Below are 17247 nucleotides of genomic sequence, written 5' to 3'. Positions count from 1 at the left end.
TAGCTACCTAGCTGCTAGCTGCATGTGCGCTGTGTGCTTAAGCGCGTGGGAGGTAGGTTGCAGGTCCTAAGGTTAGGTTGCATACTACGTAGCGTGCGTTGCTTGGTCACATGACCTGATCTCATAGTCGGAAGGTCGTACAACCTCAGGTCGTGAAGTGTGCGGCAGGCTTATGGACTTACAAAGATGGTACCAGTACTCCTGACTAAAGAGTCACTTGACAGTCATCAAATAAAGTTCTAATGCTGAACAAAAAGTTCTGTATCACTCAGCGGTGTGTACACTATCACCAAATGGGGAATATAAATAAATGGGGAATATAAATAAATGGGAATATCACTACTAGTATACAGTAGAACCAAAGGACAGTACGCAGGAAAATCAACTGGCAACACAAAACACTGACTCATTACAGGGACATCAAACATGATGACATCCCATTTAATAAGAACATCTTGCTATTACACCAAGTTGGATTGCTACGTACATGTATGAATGAATAACAACAAAAATTGGGGTCAGGCAAGGACAATGCACATCATCAGAAAATGAAACTGTTTGAAAACAATAAAAACAGGCACGACACAAGGGCAGACATCGTAAGAGTGGGACATCAAAAGTGATTGTAATGAGTTATATATCAAAGAGCATGGTACAAGGAAACTAATGGGAGAAGTTTTAACATTAAACAGGTACATGTATCAAGAGGGTGCGTTCAGTCCCAATTCCCAAAGCGCCACACAGTGGTCTACTGGAAACATTATCAAATATTGCACTATAAGCCATACATTGAGTCTAATTTTTCAAAAATTACGGCTTCCTGACAATTTTCATTTGAGTGTGTAAATTTGTGATCATAGAGTACAGTAATGGAGACATGTACTCATGCACGTCGCATTCATGTCAAGGTCAGTGGATACATGTAATTTGGTGCTGTTAAATTCCCGAATAGCATGTGACTCGCAAAATTCACGAAAATATAAGCCTCGCGAAATATACAGTGCATACAGAATGCCATCAACTCTGACTCTTAACTTTTTGTAAATGTAATGCAATCGCACATGGACATCTCTGGCTGAATTCTTCATAATGTTCGATGACGACAGGCTGCAAATTGTCAAGTGCCGACCTTGAAAGTGCATCACTGTGACCAAACCCTGACACACCATAGAAATCACTCACCATGGACTTTCATTCTCTCTTCACTATCCCTCTCTCAATCAAAATGTTATTTCAATGAAACATTCAGCCATCTGCTTCTCATTGGAGTACATGTATTACAGAGCTTGAGGGTGGCCGACTATTGAGGCTGCATTTGCATGAAGATATGTGTCATTCTGTGCCACATGAGCCCTTTCTTTCCTCTATTCCTCTCCCATCCCCACTGTTACTGATCTGACATCCAGGTCTAGCATCAGACCACCACGGTGCTCCGTTCGAGGCAGCAGGGATTTCTCAGCAGCTCGCGAGTGGGGAGCTTGCGTCAAACCCGATCGCTGCCGAGCCAGATCCAGATTTGGATTCTAAGAGTCGGAATGTTGTAACAAAATCTATCGCGGTAATGGACGTTTCCTCCAGGCATTGCCGTGGGAACCTGTTATTCATCTGTTTGCAAGGGCTGGGAATGGCACACAAAACTGAATGTTTTTACTGCAAAAGAAGTTATCTGTTGCTTTATGGGGTGCATGCACTCATAATGATGTGGCCAAGATACTCTGACAGATAGGAGGGCTCATCTATCCTCATCACATACAACACTCTAATACTGCTCACAAAGATTCAAACAAATTGCAATTAATTGATGGAAATACAATGTATTGTACAATGTATATCAGACCAGCCATGAACTTGCAAGAAGTACAGTATAAGGCTTTGGGGGGAAAAGAATACTGTCATCAAGAGAATATTGAAGGGAGAATACATTGTATATCTACTCAGTGGCAGTGACCCCACCTACTTACAAATATTGTGTAATCACCCTTTTTTGCACCTTTTAACTGGTCAGGTGGTCTGGCTTTACAACAGACCTCTGTAAAAAGGCCAGGCTGTATTTTTACTTGAAATTCCTTAAATAAATACTGATATATTCTTGCAAAGGAAGAAAAAAAAAGAGTGTAAGTTACATGTAGTTGTAACTAGCTAGTTGAAGGTCAAGGAGGAAAATAAAATGCCAAATATTCCTTTTTCTCTCGTGCCATTTTGATGACTCAAGTCTCTGCATTTAATCTCTCACTGATGCACTCTGTGAATATTTGGCTATATGCCCACACCTACACACTGTCGAGTTATAAAGTTTGTTTTCTAGTTCTACAGCAGCCTTTCCGAGACTGCTTTTGCCCTCTTGGCAGAAGCAAACACAGCTTAGATTTGTGAAAAAAAAAAAAATTCTCATTATATATTGACCTTAAATGGCTTTGCACCCTGCCGCTAAAATACTAACAAATTTGGCTCTCGCAGCTTCAAATGGGAAACTTTGATAAACATACTTCCATTAAGATGAAAAACAACCATCAAAATTCATCTCTAGCAACAAATATATTTTTAAAAAGCCCGCCTCCCTCCCCTGATGGAATTGTACATGTAACTACAATGTCTGAGCTCAACAGCATTAAAACAAAAACAAAGAAACACAGGAAACATAATTTTCAAAAACTTAAATGTATGTTCTGACTAGGGATTCCATGACTGGTAAAAATTCATGTCATGTATTTTATACATTATATTCTGATTAGGGATTCAATGAATGATGAAAATTCATGTCATGTAATATAATTACTATGAAACTATCTTCCCGTCAAGCCGTTTGTCATTATTCTCCTCAGTTACAGAGGCATTTCACTTGAGAGAAAATACTGATTTTTACATCCGTACCAGTCAGGCATAGCAGACACAGGCACTTCATCCATCTTTCTCACTGAAATTAATGCAATTAGCCTTGTGATTTTCATTACAGTAATTTTTTGCTCATGCACAGAGGTCTTGAGGGAAGGCTAGGTGCACACAACCCACTCCCCGCCTCCTGTGGTGAACACACATTGTGGGGTGAATGTTCAAAACTGTAACTTTCCCATCACGACTTGTTGAAGTGAGCCAAAAAAACTCACTGGCCCTGGTGGCGGGGTGACGAGCCGCATATGGGAGGCCTACGACGGCGGACTCGCGGAGGACACAGGAAATTCGTGATTAACGTTCGGTTTCAGACAATGCGTGACATCAGCCTACCTTGTGCTGGGTATCGCAGCAGATGAGCACAAAATTCCAGGCTTTACATTGCGAGCTGGCTGTTTATTTAAAGACGGCATGGTATGGTGGGCAAAGCTAGTGACAGGCAGTTGTCTACAGTTGTTAAGAAGGGCGGTAGGGTGGGATTAGGAGTGGGGTAGAGCAATAACTCTGGACTTGGCTCACCAGTCTCTTCCTAAAAACCTGAACATCATCCATTGATAGAATGATCAGGGTTAAAATAATTTCTGCCTCACAAACAGATTATGCCTTATTATACATAATGCATATTTTCCTTGAAATAAATATGGATAACTTACAGCTCAAAAATCTTAAATGTAGCACTTTCATATTGTAAAGGCCTATATGTATATGCAAATGACCTACTATGTATGTATTGTATGTTCTTGGTCACAAATTTTCGTGCGAATTCAAGCAAGGGTCAACTATCATTAGAAACACACTGTCAGAGCTGCATGTGCCCTCTGGATCTTTACTCTTGACTCGAAGTAGAGCACCTGAACTACTGTCAGGGTGCTACACTTGCTTGTCCACCTGCCCACTTGCCTGCTAACTCATCAATGAGCATGCACAATGAGTGCATAGATAATTTTTGCCTGATGAATGTGTATGACACTTTATAACCACATTATGGGCATTCGGGGAAAGAAGAATTTCCTTTTTTCCTCTCTTTTTTTAACATCCTCTCCCTATAATGCTTCCAGTGTCAAATACACTATGCATATTCTTTCTAAAACATTCTGTAGCATGGTTTTTGTTAGAAACAAAACAAAACTGCAAAGTGAGGGAAAAAAAAAAACAAGATCCAACACACATGTTCAATTATTCCATGTCACTTTCAATGACCTTCTTGACTTGATGAAGTAATGAGCCATGAAGAACATGGTAACACGATAATTGACTCCCTGACAGTACATGGTCAGTTGGGTAATGGTCAGCTGAACCCTGGTCAACGACCAGGCCAGGCGGTCACTGCAGCAGATGAGCTGCTGCTGCTGCTGGGATTTCGGAGAGCTCATGATCCCAGATTGGATTCCTGGGTGTCCGCAGGAATGTCCAGCAACAGGTGACGGAGCGAGCTTTGGCAAGTGTCCCTTAGCTTTCCTCATCGCGGATAGCTGTTGGTCACTTTGAAATAACCGCATTCATACAGAGCTTCAGAATTCACCAGACAACTTGTCAATCACGAGTCAGACAAACAAATGGCATGTGCTTGGTATCTTTAAATTATCCTAGTAGTATACTGTAAAACAAGGAATTTTCGCGTGCACTTTAATTTCGCGAGCGCCAAGATTTGCGAAATTAAAATGCACGCGAAAGTCCATGTTTACATTATATGCATTAACGCCAGTGGCATTTCGCGAAAATTTCATGCCACGAAAAGGCTGTCAGCTCCAATTCGCAAAAAATTCATGCCGCGAATATATCATCTTTTATAGTACACCGGTATTTAAAGTTTCCTATTTGAAGTACCGGTACTGTAAACCAAGAAATTCTTGCATGCACAAACCTTTTGCGAGCATAGCATTGTGACAGTAAAGTGCAGGTGATTTTTTTTTTTCTACACAATGCATTGAATGCCAGTAACAATTTGCATTTTAAGTCTAATGCTGTGAACATTTCTGGCTTTACAGTAATCCATTTTTAGGAGTGATTTGCATGGATATGTCAATAAAAATTTTGATGAACTTAGAATTGATCTGACGCAAAATTATATTCAAAAAACCAAATCTTGAACAAAATGATTCACATCTCATACTGATACTGCTTCTACAGTGTATATTTTAGCAAATACTGATAGGCCCTTTCATACATGTGGACCCCCAAAAAATGCTTATCCAAAACAAATTTTTGCAATGCAACGCAAAAATGTTAAGTATGGAAAAAAAAATATTAAGATCTATTTTCGGCAAACCTTGCGATAATTAGCCTCACACAGTGCCTGTGAACAGTACACCACACACAAAATCACTTATCATTTTGTACTTTGTAGCTTCCCCAATGTTTTTGTTAGCTTTGAAGTTAGCACAAATGAGAAATACATGTACATACGTATACCACTTCCTTGTTGATGATACAAAGTTTATGTATACCTAACCCAAGCTGTATTGTGTAGCTTCAAGTGGTCAATAATCCAAAAATTTGCCCATCATGAGACCATCAAAAGGCCCACTCAAACACACACATCCCAAATTGACTGTTTCAAAAATCAACTGGTAATGTGATGTGAAAACAAATAATTCTTACTATTGTTGTATGTGTGGACACACAAAAAAGAATCACCAACCAACCAATGAAATGCAAATATCAATCCATCTTTATCATTTTGGACACTCTCTTGGGCTGCGTTTATCATCTTTCCCCTGTTTAAACGGCTTTCAAAAGCCATTTCCAAAGCCGTTTCCAAAGCCATTTCCAAAGTCCTTTAGAAACGGCTTCCAAAATAGTTGCGTTTATCAACTCTTCGCAAACACGATAACTGGCCTGTCACTGCACAACTGCATTGCGCAACGTTACTAACCATGCATTTGGGGGTCCAGTTAATGAATTATCGGTTGAACTGCTAAAAATATTTGTGTGAACATTTGTCATGATGCAGTAATTGAAATTAATGCAACACTTTGTTTGAAGTAACTTGAAATTTTGAACACTTTTTGTTACAAGACATTGATTTTTTTTGTCATGTCCTTTTTTCGTAACGTTACTAACCAGCCCTTTTAGTTGCCATAGCAATTCTAATATTTATTTGATTGTACTCATTCTTTTCTATATCATAGACCTGGGAAGGATGAACATGTTTTAACATAATTTTGACTTGAAATTAATAAATGGTGATTTAGTAGTAAAAATAAATATCAAATTTCTTTAAATGTAACGTTACTAACCGCGGAATTGCCCATAAAGTTTTTTAATTCCGGTGCTGTCATCACTGGTTAGGGAGACTACTAAGGTTCATGATGTCATTGTGGACTACAATATAAAGAAGATTCAACATATTTTCATAATGAAAGAGCACTTGAATTACCTCTTTCAGAAAGAAGAGGGACATACATTGTACATACACCTGTAGCACACTACAATGTGTCTGCAACAAGATGTTGGTATTTGTACATTTCATGAAAAATTAAAATTCTGTGGAATTCTTGTTATATTTTCTTTTATCACATTGTCCAGAATGATGTCATGTATATCCAGCGATGACGGCATCAAAACTCTACAAATTCATAACTTTTGAATTGATTGTCCAATTTTCCTCAAACTTTCACGGATGTGTTCCACTAATTTGTTGCATCACTCAATCCACATTTATATTTTTAAGCACTGGAAGGGTGGGAGAGAGGGTGGACAGAATATGAAGGAAAAAAAAAACCCAGTGGCAAAAGAGGATGATTTTAATTAGGCTAGCTGACACATAATCGTTACTAATAAGTATCGCAGGGTAACAGAAAAACAGCTGCTTGAGCGGGAAATAAAGTGATAAAAGTGTGCTCAGATTACATATGGATGACTAATGCCGAGCTGCTACTTCAGTAATATTCCTCTCATCGACAAGCGCTCTTAGCCAGGGCAGGTCTAACATGACGTTTTCCAGTGGTGGCATCACTGAGAGACATGGATGCTCCTACAACTGAGAGGGCAGCATACCCTTAGCAACAACCACTAAATAAACCTTGCCATCTCAACTTTCACAGCAGCTTTGACAAGGGGAAAAACAACACTCTTAATTTTCACAGAGCATAGAAGAACTCCAGTGCAGTTCAGTCCATCTCGTTTACATCTGGAAAGTTGAGCTGTTCTCGTAGAAACGTTGTTACATAAAGAGTTTAACATACTTTCACTAAAAGAATTCAATGGGATAATGAAGGAAAATTCAAGTCATAGCATGGCTGTGAGTTCAATGACAATCAGGTCAAAGGATGAATGATTTTTATGGGATACGCATCACTCTGGTGATGCACCAATCGCAGCTTTCATCACCTATATATTTAGAAATGGAGAACAAATAAATCTTTGGACTACTTTTTTTAAATTGTTTGTTAGTCTCTTCAAAGCTAAGTGTGCCTAGTGTACATATCGATGTACCACAGCACAATCAATGATGCGCAACTATCAAGTCCAAGAAGTGATACTGAAGTTATTACTAACAATGTACGTGTGTAGCTGGCTGCCATCAATGAAATGTATTCAACGAGTGTAATCAAAGAAGAAATGATACTTCCCAAATTAAGTGGACTTTTTAAAAAAAGACTATTAAATGGAGTACAACTGAATACTGACAGTAGTACTTCAAAAGGCTATAATCACTGATAGCTCAATGACACTTGGGCCCTGTGTTTGAGCAGAGGTGTATTTACCTCAGAGGACTGAATCATACACAGCCTGTGGCAGCCAGGTGTTTGTTTGCTTGTTTTGAAGTATACAGCGTATTCTACTTCTTGCTGGATCCCCTGCATGGGTGGTTCCATTCCCCTTGCCAATTTAATCTTTTCAGCCATTAAAACTTTTTTTTTCTCTCTTGCAAAGAAATTACTCTCTGAACGAAAGTCACAGTAGGTAAATTTTATGTGGCTTATCAAAATTACTACTTTACATATTTATCCCACAATGCTTAATGTACACGTGACCTTCATAAACTTTAAATTCAATTATAGTGAGACATGAACACACTTGCATAGTCTACACTTTTACATTGCCCACAGAGAAGAAGAGGAACAAAGTGCAAAGACCCTGGTCACTGGTGTGTAGTGCCTATGTGCAGATTTGTTCACACGCTTGATTTGCTGAGAGACGAAAACCTCTGCCCAAATCCCAAAATTCAAATTAGGTGCTGCATCTGGGAGGACTTCATTTTTACTAACTGCGTGTACGTTTATTGAGCATAATACTACTTTTCATTCAATTACATTATCATATCTTTGCTGGGGTGACAAGACCTTTATCTGAAATTTTGGTGAAAATGACTTTTTTGGATTAATGGTCAAAGTGATGTCCTGTCCAAATCCGAACTGTCTTATTCCAAAAATGACGCTACTGCGGCATGTCAAAGGAAAGGCTATCCCATTTGCTATAGTGCTTTGGCTGCCATATTTTTTGGCTCTCCTGAACATTCGACATTTTGTAGAATATGCGAGGTCTTGACATGCCAGTGACGATATGTTCTTTTGTTTCACTGCTATCATAATGCATGGAGAAGGGGAAAAAAGAGTAGGGGCAGAAATAATTTTCCAACGGGTAGGCATGCCCTTTAGTAATATTAGGATTACCTATGTCTAGGAAGTGAAGGATATTCAGGCATAATTACAAATAATTCTCACAGTGCATTGGATACCAAAAGATGAGTCTCAAATAAAAGTGAACAACTTGCTCAACATGCATTCAATGAAAAACTGATAAACTGGATGAAGATTATGACAGTACGATTTGGTCTAATATGGAATATTGTTTATGCATGCTTTAGTCATCAAATAAATTTACAGGGCCAGCGGAGCATTTTCAAAAGTGGGGGGGGGGGGGGGGGGCACACTTCCAGGTTTCATGAGCTAACAAGCCAAAAAAAAAAAAAAATCCACTTCTGGGTTTCTTCAGCTAACAATCCCCCCCCCCCCCCCCAAAAAAAAAAAAGGTCCTCAGCTCATCTTCATCTTCCACTTTCGGGTTTCTTTAGCTGACAAGAAAAGAAAAGAAAAGAAAAAAAAGGTCTTCAGCGCAAAAACATAGCCTTATTGCCCTCACACTTCAAGATCTCTATCTCTTTCTAGTACCACTTACCCACTTCTGGGTTTAAAAAAGTGGGGGGGGGGGCAAAGTGCTAACACCTTATGTATTTCTTTGTACAATTTGTATGGTGCAAAAAAAGTGGGGGGGGGGGGGCGCCGGCCATGTGTTACATTTTTATAGATATGGGGTTGTTAAATACAATTCAATTGAAAATGTATGCATGCATAGTAGATCTGTTCACATGTGACTGATGGTTCAACAAGTATCTGCATTTGCTGCTGCAGTAATGCTGACCTACATGTACACTGTACCAAGTCTCATGCCATCTAGTGTGAAACTCGCACCACTGGGGATTTCTCGCGTTCACACGCCTTACAAGCTTTTACTCAAGCCTTCAATGTCATGGATCACATGCAAAATCTCACGCTGAGCTTTTGAGCTGCTATCTGATTTTGGCATCTCTGGTAAAATCTTGTGTCAATATTTATGTGTGTGCAGTGAATGCAACTGTGGTCTGTACTGTAAAAAGTTAGATGTACTTGTTGAGGACAGTGCAAATATGATGCAGTAACACACTGTGTAGTGTACGGTCACCATCAGTGGTCAATGGGATGCATGCAAATGTTCCATCCCATCACTATCATGATCAGTATTACTATAGTAATCAGTAGGGGTGCTGGTCCGAGAATGCGGATCGTCCGCACAAACGAGGGTATCTTCGTAAACGCGGACAAATCGCGTCCGCGAAAATCGGGATCGGTAGCTTTTTCGCGGACGAACTTTTTCCTCGGGGCTTTGCGGGCTTAGGGGTACCGAACCGCACGTTCTACATGCGATAAACGGATTCCTCGTGTACAAATACCCCTAGTTCACCGTCTACTTTTGTGGGTTGTCCGTCTTCCCGTGGATTTATCGCGCGAAATGTGAAAGTCGCTGTGCTGTCAATGGCAATACATGTACACGCATCATGGAGCAACTTAACACACCTACGAAGTCACCAATGCACTTTGCAGTGGAATTATGGCAAATTTGAACGGTATGAATATTTCTTATTGATAAAATATTAATTCTAATTATTGTTAATTAATATTCCGATTTCCGATTGTCTGGTTTGGCGACTGTATGCCGGTACCTACAAATCCCGTTGTGAACACATCGTTGTGTTGAAAACTACTTACTAGTAATGTATGTCCGACTGCACGTGCGCAGCTGCCGACGCTAGTTTCCCATGTATAATGTATGCATACACACGGGCATTTAAATAATCACAAACAAAACGGGAAGTGCTTTAATATTCAAGGAACGGTTGAATAAAACTAGAAACAAAACTCTATAAACAAAACAAAACAAAAACAAACGAAAAAAATAATTGTGAAACAGTGGAAACGAAATTATCAAAGATACTTCTTTCGATCGCATCTAAATGATATTCCCATTTTTAAAATCCTTATAATCAAATGATTTATAAAATAAACTTGAAAATGGCTCCCGTAAGCGAGTACTGCAGCAATTTTAAAGACTGGTCTCACTACAGTTATAGAGTATGCAGTGCTGATAGTTTAACCAAACATTTTATGAATCATTGTAATATCTATGACTCGAGGGTGAGCTCTCACCTGTAGGTCCGGCGGTAGCACGCCCGTCATCGTGGAGTCAAGTGAGGGGAGAGGCCATGTGCTATGGTAAGAAAAGTTACCAGAACTTCTCACATGATGGCCCACACGCATGCTTCATTAATTGGTCAGTGAATGATGATATCACATTTGTTTTATTGGTTATTGCATCATAAGCGCATCATAAGCAGAAACAGATTACATGCGTACTTCTTTAGAAGTGTTACACGTGTGCCACATCAATTCTGTTTGAATCTAGATGCAAGTACATGTATACTAACCAAACTACATCTGTTAATTTCATAAAGATGACCTCCAAGAACTGATGCGATGTTCACATTCAGGAAATGAAGGAGTTGCGTAATGAAGGCCAAAACGAACAAGGTAAGCAACGTTACACATAAAAGTAACATTGATATATTGCTACCAATCTAATTCAGTATTAATATCACACTGCATATTTGTATTTCTCTCTGTGAAACTGGAACATTTCTTAACAGTTTTGGATATATTTTCTTTCCTTGTCTTATGGCACAGATCCCAACAGCACAATGGAAGTTGAGCAAGGTAAGATCGTACGATGTGTAGGATAATGGTAGCCCTGAAATAGGCTCTCCACTCTTCCCTGAATCATTATTAACCCGTTGAGGACGGTTTGATTTTGCTACAACACGCGTTTCCCGTAGACACCTGCCCGAGTATACTCGGGACTCGTCCTCAACGGGTTAATGCTCAACAATGATTCTGCATGTTGCGTTGGCAAGAGGAGCTGATACGGTGCACTTGCGTTACCACGAACGACATATTGTTACAACGTCGAAGCACATGAAAAAATTAAGATCTAAAAATAAACATCATTGAGTCACTCAAAAGTAAAACGTTTATAGCTAAATTTTCGATTGAACGAAGTAATTTCCGGGCGACATTGAAAAAGAAAAATGAACGAAATTTATTCTATAAGGCCCTATAACGAAATGCGGGACGCTTACGATATACAGTATGACTTCAGCATAAGAAAAATTTAGCGAGCGTCTCTTTGTTGAAGAACGCATCACATTTTTGTGGGTTTAAATAGAAATCGCTCTGCGTTTCAGGGAACTTGCATTAGGCCATATTATAAGATAATCCGAAATGAAATAACGATCGTTTTTTCCGAAGGTTCGTAATTCCAAAACACACAAATTCTGTTTGCAGTGTACCTAGATGTTCGTTGCAAATCCGAAATAAACTACTGTCCGTCATTGCGACATTGTATGGCATATGACGTTACTGCGAAGATTCATTTTTCCTTGCGTTCAGTAATCCGAAAATGAAATAAGATTCGCTATTACGAATGTTCCTTAACCTAAAAATATTTGGAATCTTTGTGTTTCAAGGTTAGTTAATCGGAAATGAAAATCGTTTGTGACTCCGAAAATGAAGAGGTGATTATAGGACTGCTAACAAAAACATACATCATCGTTTTTAGATCAACAAGTCTTCGGATAATGAACCGTTTTCATTTAAGGATGAACGATCTTTTTTATGAACAATGAACCTTATTTCCATTTTATGATAAACGAAATGAAATAACTAACATTTTCTCATTGACGGATGAACAAACCTTCGGAAAAAACGAATGATACCGGTACTTCATTTTGGATTAATGGACTTTCAGCATAGCAAACCTTAAATTTCCTTTTCATATATAAAAGAACCTTTCATTGAAGATGAACAAACCTTCGGAAAAATCGAATGATACTTCATTTCGGATTAATGGACTTTCAGAATAACAAACCATAAATTTCCTTTTCATTTAAAAAAGAACCTTTTGAACAACCGTTACGAACCTTGGGAATAGCGAGCCGTAAAACCGACTACCCGTCGAAACGGCAAACCTTTTATAGTACAACGGACATTAGGAACAACGAACCTTTAGAATAGTACTCGAATCCTCAACTACTTTGATGTGATTTCAAACTAAGCATGAAGTACAAACAACTTTCTCTATTAAATGTACAATATCAATGAAATTAAAGTGATAGGATTGCATTTAATATTGCTTTTTAGCATATTATGAGTAGTCGATAATCACATATTTGAGTGTTGGTTTTTTTTGTTTGTGTTGTTGTACACAAAATTTTGATACAACGAAACAAAACTGCCGATCCCAAAGACTTTGTTCTAACGTCAGTACACTGTACTTCGGCAAGATACCTTTTAGTGTGCAGATGTGTTTATTTCATGTATAATTCTGCCCACTACACTCTAAACTGCCGAGTTACTTTTGTTGTACACATTAATCATAGTATTTGTTCTTCTCTTTGATTTAGGGAATGATCTTGGTGGACAGAACACGACAGCAGTTTTAGAAATTGATGTTGAAGGGCACATGTTCATGCAAGTTGGACTACTCTCAATTCATGTTCGCATGTTCGGCTTGCTCCTCACGAATGTCGGCTTTCCCGGCGGCTCTCAGTACCAGTGTCACGGCGTCATGAAGCATAGCTTGCACCTGTTGTCATGCAATTAACATCCAGAATTACTGCTCAATGACTTTCCTTCAGCTTGTTCTTGATGGGAATGATGCTGTAACCTTAACTTCTCATGAATTAATTCTGTAGAAAAAGAAAATGACATTCTTATTTCGAAACGGGGAAAACGGGGATATCAAAGTAAGATCATAAAGTGTACGCATAATGTTAAAATATTGTGTACTTGACCAACGGTGTTGTTTATAATGTTAGATAAGGGACATTCCTTCCTGATATGTTGCTGTGTATGGACAGCTATGTGCTTAGCATCTGCCCATTCTGTTTGTAACTGAAAAAAAGTCACCAAACTATCTTCTTCCGAGGACAAAAGATAAAAAGTCTTGACATCAGCTCCTACAATAAAGTCATACTTTTGTTTGTGCCCTCCTCGGCAACTCCAAGGCCAAGCTCTGTCTGTGCCAAACCGTTTGGTAACTGTTTAATAACAATTAAAGTGCAATTTCACGTTCAATACTCTAAAATCTTTTACAATTTACTAAGTTTATTATTAGGCCAAGTAAAAAAAGAAAGTAGTTTCTCGTCCGGGTTTTTTGAGCAAGGCGATGAGGGAGGTCCTTACTATTTGATATCTTACTATTTTTTCAAGGATCGTCAAAATGAAAGTAATATGTGTTTCTCGTCCGGTAATTTTTCATTTTCATTTCATTTATTTCCATTTTCAACAAAGAGTGTCAGTGTACAAAACATAGCATGAAGAAAGAAAGACCGTATTTTACATGCATTGAAATATGATATTAATTCAAATATTGTTTGATTTGATTTGATTTTATTGTTCCACATTTCAAAACATCAAACATGATACGATCGATTGAACATAAGATTGAACATAGCGTCGTAAATTACAAAAAATACAAGAGAAGACAATTTAACAAACATGAAATGTGGGGACCTACTAAAAAGCAAAGCTTGTAATGTATAGGTCCCTGTATATATGAAAGTGTTGGTCTTCTTAAACAACCTAGAAACGAAAACTATGAAAGGAAGGAAAGGGACGTAAAAGAAAAGAGAGCAAAAAGAGCAAAGGAAAGGAATAAAATATACGAAAGCATAGCGAAATACAAAGTAGCCACCTGTAACGCGTTAACAAGACTCCTTGTCACCCGAGCAACACAGTTACGTAACTGTAAGAATGCGCAAAAACGCACATGATACATAATGATTCATTAATTCAGGAATAGCCTTGACATAAATGACTCAGTAAAAAACAAACAAAAGGCAACCATGGAATACATATGATAAACAACGAATCTGATAAAGAAGAGGGAGTTCAAATAAAATTGCATGTTTGAATTGTATTATTAGATATAAGCCTGCACAAGGGATTTTTTTAGTTTACGTTTAAAACAGTTCAATGACAACGATTCAATAATGTCGGAGTCAAGGCTATTCCAGAATGTTGGACCTGTATGTACTATTGTTTTAAGAGCAAATGCAGTTCTCACGGGAGAAAAGTGAAATGAATTTTCCTGTCTTGTAGGGTAGGAATGTATAACTTTATTTTTTACAAACATGGGAGTGAAAGCATAAGGTAATTCGTCTTTAGTTAACTGGTACATAAATATCCCAAGGGAGTAAAAATATATATCAAAAATCTTTAAGAGGTTATTACTTTTGAACAGAGGGCTTGTCGGTGCTAAATAATTGGTACAATTGATAATCCTTACAGCTCGCTTTTGTATTCTAAAGATAGACTCCAGGCGTATTTTGGAACAATTCCCCCAGGCCAGTATGCTATAATGAAGATACGGCAATAACAAAGTCGAATATAAGGTACGTAATATATATGTGGGGAAAACATGCTTAAGCTTCTGTATAACACCCAAATTTCTTGATAATAACTTACATAAATGATTTGTTTGTTCCTGCCAAGATAATTTACAATCAATTAAAAGACCAAGAAATTCAACTGAATTTGTCTGTTGTAAGTTTACTCCTGTGATTGAAATTGAGCCAGGTAAACAAGTGATTGTATTACTAAACACCATAAAATTAGTTTTGTTTAGATTTAGAGATAGTTTGTTACTTTGAATCCAATCATTGACGTGATTCAACTCAGAGTTAAGCATATCAAGTAACTCAGTAGGATTTTTGTGCGTCAAAAAAAGACTTGAATCGTCCGCAAACAAGAGGAAAGAAAGGAGTGCTGACGACCTGGGCAAATCATTTATGTACACAATAAAAAGAAGTGGTCCCAAAAGGGAGCCTTGTGGAACACCACACGTTATATTTGCTGTGCTTGAATCAGAATCATTAATGTGTACAAATTGTGATCGATTTGTGAGGTAATCTCTGAACCACTCCAAGGCGCTGCCACGAATCCCGTAATGAGACAGTTTGTACAGTAATATTTCATGATCAATTGTGTCGAACGCCTTGGAGTGGTCCAGAAAAACTCCAACAGTGTGAGATTTAGCTTCGATAGCTTGAACAACTTTATCTATTAACAACAAAACAGCGTGAGTAGTCGAATGTTTTTTGCGAAAACCAAATTGAGTGTCTACTAAGATATCATGGTCATTTAAAAACTTGATAGTTCGGGAGTAGACAACTTTTTCAAGTACTTTGGAGAATGATGATAAAAGAGATATAGGTCTATAATTGCCCAGGTCGTCCTGTCTGCCTTTCTTAAAAACAGGAATAATCTTGGCAACTTTCATTTTACTAGGAAAAACACCAGTCATTAAAGACAAATTGAATACATGGGTCAAAGGTGCGGCTACTTCATAAATGATTTGTTTAAGAAGAAACATTGAAATACCATCATAGCCTGAGCTTTGTTTAGCTTTAAAATTATTTACAATATCAATGACATCCAATGCATCTACGGGCGTGAAAAATATAGAACTAGGATTGGGATTCACAAGAAATGAATGAAATGTTTTTTCCGTTAAAGGAATATTTCTGGCCAAATTTGACCCAATATTTACAAAATACGTGTTGAATGCTTCAGCAATACCACGGGAGTCATCAATTATCGTTCCATTTTGTATTATTTTATCAATTCCCAGTTTCTTTCCATCATTCTTTTTTAATACATCATTTATAACTTTCCAAGTAGACTTGATATCATTTTTATGGATTTGAAATTGTGCAGAAAAATAATCTTTTTTTGCTTTACGTAGCACAGAAGTCAAAGTATTTCGGTAAGCTGAGTATTTACGTTTTGCTTCTTCTGTACCACTAGACTTATATCTATAAAATAAATTGTTTTTACGATTTATAGATCTCAAAATTGATTTGGTGATCCAAGGACTTCTTGGGATTTTTTTATAATTCAATTTGATCGATGAAACTGGGAAATGAGCATCATATAAACGCAAAACAATTTCATTGAATATATCAAACGCTATATCAGCGTCATTCATATTATAAACAGCAGACCAGTCGGTATGATCAAGACTCATTTTAAAACTTTCTATACGTTGTTGTGACATTACTCGAAATCCCTTTTTATTATAATTTGTTTTACCTTTTTCAAAAATATCGTGTAACGTCACAAATATAGGTATTCTGAGAAAGGTAACGAGAGAGGGCTTTACAATTGTCTATATTCAATTTATGAAATGAAATATCACTCTGGTAGCTGTGTTATGAGACCAGGTCCCAAGTGTACGTCTTGCCTGCACTCTGCGCATTTTCAAACAAATGGATATATGTGCCATACTTGAAATGAAACTTCATGCATGCAGAAATACATTTGCTTTTTCTTTCCACTACAGATGTCAAGGGAAAATGACCATCTTAATACTGGTATTTAGTGTTGTAATGGCTTTTCTGATACCAGTGTACTTGCAATTCTGATGTATTGTGCTACTAATTGAAACAGGTATAAAACATGTCTTTCAACAAATGTACGACTGAAATAAATTCCATGATATTCAAAACACTGCTTTATTTATTGGTGTTTGTGACTTTTTGTGTCCACACAGCTGGTATGTATATCTGCAGTTCTTCACAGTACAATTGTAGCACATTCAACTGGAAACTGGCTTGTACAATTGCAGATGGATGTCAAAATGATACTGATATGGCATTCTAGCATTAAATGTTTAAAGATGTTTCTTCATGTTCTAAAAAGACATTTGATAATCACTCATTATTTGGATGATGAATTATTGTATAACAGTACACACTACAGA

At 37.7% G+C, this 17247-nt stretch overlaps 1 protein-coding gene across 1 annotated transcript in view; it reads right to left on the bottom strand.

Moving 5' to 3' along the window:
- LOC139729339 (exportin-T-like) overlaps positions 1 to 17247 on the bottom strand; it is a 115627-nt gene that overhangs the window by 90782 nt on the left and 7598 nt on the right. The gene's annotated exons all lie outside the window — the stretch shown is intronic.

This window comes from Diadema antillarum, unplaced genomic scaffold, assembly GCF_040938485.1.
Source record: "Diadema antillarum isolate AM-2024a unplaced genomic scaffold, OU_Dant_1.0 seq00000234_RagTag, whole genome shotgun sequence".
Classification (NCBI taxonomy): domain Eukaryota; kingdom Metazoa; phylum Echinodermata; class Echinoidea; order Diadematoida; family Diadematidae; genus Diadema; species Diadema antillarum.
This window is presented reverse-complemented; position numbering and strand designations above follow the sequence as displayed.